The sequence below is a fragment of the Vigna radiata genome, chromosome 11 (genome assembly GCF_000741045.1).
Source record: "Vigna radiata var. radiata cultivar VC1973A chromosome 11, Vradiata_ver6, whole genome shotgun sequence".
NCBI lineage: Eukaryota > Viridiplantae > Streptophyta > Magnoliopsida > Fabales > Fabaceae > Vigna > Vigna radiata.
In genome coordinates, this window is record NC_028361.1 from 3295951 (window position 1) to 3299594 (window position 3644).

General features: G+C 32.1%; 1 pseudogene; it reads left to right on the forward strand.

Annotated features, from left to right (window-relative positions):
* The window catches only part of LOC106776615, a 6368-nt pseudogene extending 3457 nt beyond the window's left edge, over window positions 1-2911 (forward strand).
* Window positions 2912-3644: the final 733 nt, after the last annotated feature.

The window sequence follows — 3644 nt, forward strand, 5'->3', positions numbered from 1 at the left end:
GAAACAAAGCCACAACACTAAACAAACCCAAAACGAGGAAAGAACTTAAGTGAAAACGCGAAAGACACCCAAACCCAAAACGAAACTGAGCCACAACGCCAAACAAACCCAAAACGAGAAAGAGAGCTTACCGATACACAATGATTGCAAAAGACCTCTTTTGGTTGCCTTTGGATGAGACGACGCGTTAGGAAACAATGTGAGAGATGAAACGAATGGAGAATGGAGGAGGCGAATGGAGAGAGGATGAAGCCAATAGAGAGAGGAGGTAACAGACCCAAACCAAATTGAACGAAGGATAAAAATGAAACTGCGAAAATTAAATTTCATACATTTCGTTTTCCAAAATTACCCTCCGGATCATCTAAAAAAGAGTTGAATTTCTTCACCCAAACAACCAACCAAACGAGGCCATGTGGCGTGTGTCAAAAATGTGTTAAATGAATGGTGTCAACGAAACATTTTCCTTTTGTATATATGTTGACTTCTTTGTTACTTCAATCTCGTAAAAATTCTTGTATTCCGTGAAACTAGTTTATTTAAAATCTTTATGCTACGTATAACAACATTACAGGATTCCTTCATCGTTTTTTCTAGGAAAATAAAATTTTAACACCATCTTTTGACACTATTTTGACACTACACACGTGTCAAAATGTGATTGGATGATTTCAAATTAAAAAAGTTAAGACAAGGGTATATTTGGAAGAGAAAAACAAAAGTTTGTTTTTTTAATTTGAAATCGTCCAATCACATTTTAACACGTGTGCAGTGTCAAAATAGTGTCAAAATATCATTTTCCATTTTTCTAACCTTATTCCCCACAAAAACCTTTAATTTTTGTCTTGCCTGTGGTGATACAGGTAGACAATTCATTTATTAAATTTTATTTTGTGCTCTGCATCATAATGATAAATAATAGTTAACAGAGTTACTCAACTAAAATATGGGTCCAAAGCAAAATACTCATTTTCCACATTCTGGATTCTTTATCTGAGTATATGACAAAGTGAGAGAATAAAAGCACTCAAAACATGTTCTTTCGAGTTACCTGTGTCAATTAAAGAAATATTTGTCTGCAATTATGCTGTGTCTCCAACCTTAAACCTCCCCAGCATAAAAAAATAGTGTTTTGCCTACGGAAAAGCGTAACCAATCACTTTTGACTGGTACACAAGAAGACCAAGCATATTCCTTCTTCCCTTTCCCAAAAATTGGGTGGTTGAAAATACTTTTTTAGAACATTTCTTTTCATATTAGTTTAAATAGTTAAAAATTGTGTCTGATATTGTTCATAAATTTATTAAAAATTAAATATATTTTTCTAAATCTAAATTAGTATAAAAAAATTATCTTTCCTTCCTGCATTTACTATTTTTTTGATGGTGTTGTGCAGATTCGACTCCATTAACATGCTATTTCTATTGAAATTGTTGACGTTTCTGTTTTCTCTCTAACACAGCTATCTTCCTCTTCTTTCTCTGCATTCAGAAACAATGATGACTTCTTCAGCGCATTGGTATGGGTAGGTATCCATTTTTTTTTATAATACTGACCAATTTCAATTTTCAGAGACACTAATGGTGGGTAAAAGTTTTCCATTTTCCATGTTTCTGTATGTCAAAGGCACGTTTTGGAAACCCAGGGGTATCACCGTAGAAATTTTAGTATGAGTATCTTCGTAGCTGTACTTGTCACTCATTATTACTATCTTCTTGTACCCGCAGCCAGAGTTCTCTCACAAAACTTGCTCCTCTTGAAGCAGTGCTCTTTGAAATAGATGGAACTCTCTGTGAATCATATCGTGTGCATGAATCTATCATAAGTAAAATGCTTGATGAGGTCGTGTGTCTTTTCTTAGTAGAAAAGTTTATTTAAGTTCAGTCTTTAGAAATCAGCATAACTAAGCTCATGATCTATGGCTATTAAAAACCTAATAGAATCTTCGGCGGTTGTCAGATTGGTTTCAATGCTGGTGAACCCTTAACTCTAAGATTCCTTTATGACATTTTTGTTGGCAAAAAGAAAGATGATATAGCCTTGTATCTCTTTCCCGATGATCTGTCACGAGGTTTAAAGTTTGTGGAAGAAGAGGAAGCCAAGTTCCGGGAGTAAGAAATGCTTGCTTTCGTTTACATTCCTCTCTGATGAATAATTTATAATTCATAATTTTGAAGCTTTAGAAGATAATTCATAATTCTCTGATGGATTGTCCAGAAAGGCAGCAAGGTGGCTTTCGCCTAAGGAAGGCTTTACAAGACTGAGCAGATGGATTGAAAGACGTGAGTTGAAGAGAGCTGCAGTTACCAGTGCTTCAAGAGCAAATGCAGAGGTCATGCTCTCCCAACTTGGCCTCTCAGATTTCTTTGATGCTGTTATTATTGATGATGAATGTGAACATGCCAAGCCTCATCCAGAACCCTACCTCAAAGCTCTTGAAGCTCTCAAGGCGTCAAAGGATCACTCATTTGTATTTGAGGTCTGCACTTTTGCAATGCCTTGTTGAAGAATAAACTTCTGTATCATAATACGTTAAGAACTTTTTGACAAGAACTTTTTGACAAGAGATTATCTAAAGTTTTATTGATTCGTATATTTCAAACACAAACTGTTACAAAACATTTGTAAAAAAATTGTTAATACAACATTTTCTTAAACTTTTTGGATATTAAAAAGTTTATTTGTTGTCGTAGGCTACTTTTCCAGGGGTCAAAGCTGGAGTTGCAGCTGGGATGCCTGTCATTGGTTTGGATTATTACACACCATTAAATCTTTTGAAGGAAGCAAAAGCTGCATTTGTCATTAGGAATTTTAAGGATCACAAATTGTGGGATGCTTTGTATGAACTTGAAAAGGTTAGTAGGACTCTTTCAGTTTGAATTATCAAGAACATTGTAAGAGTACTGTGTAGTTTATGCTCAACAAAATCTAATCCTTCAAATAATTCATAATTTACAATAAGATGAAGAATAAATACTTGCTTAAATAAATTTTAAGTTTATTGCAAATTTATATATTTTTATTAAAAAAATCATTCTATATATTAAATATTAAAAAGTTTATATTTTTAATTGAATTTCTGTGATTGAATTTTCTCATTATTGAATATTATCTTGCCCCTGTCTTTTCATCTAAAGCAAAACTAGTGTAATTAAATTATCAATCTCTCGTAAATTTAGATATTTTTAATTTGATTTTTATTAAAACAAGTAGAAACTGGTCCAAGAAAGCCACAACTAATGTGATTTTCTTTTATCTTTTGTGTTAATATAATTTATGTTTTTGCAGGTTGAGAAAAACTTGAGTAAACGCTTATAGTGAAGAATACATGTTTTTGTACAGCTTAATTGCTTACTTTATTTTTATAGTTAACATTGGATAATAAATATTGTAATGGTTGTATATGGTAATCAAGAGGTTAGGATTCTAATCCTAATGATAATAACTTCATATTAAAAAATCATTTAAAAATATTCTAAAATTTTTCTGATTTAATTTTTTTCTTCAATTTTTATAAGAATTCCTATATCACTTTTATTTTTAATTTTGAATGGAAGGAGTTAAAAGAAATTTAAATATACAACTTATTTTTAAAAAGCTAATTTAGGGATATTCTTTACTATGACACAATCTTACTCGAATCA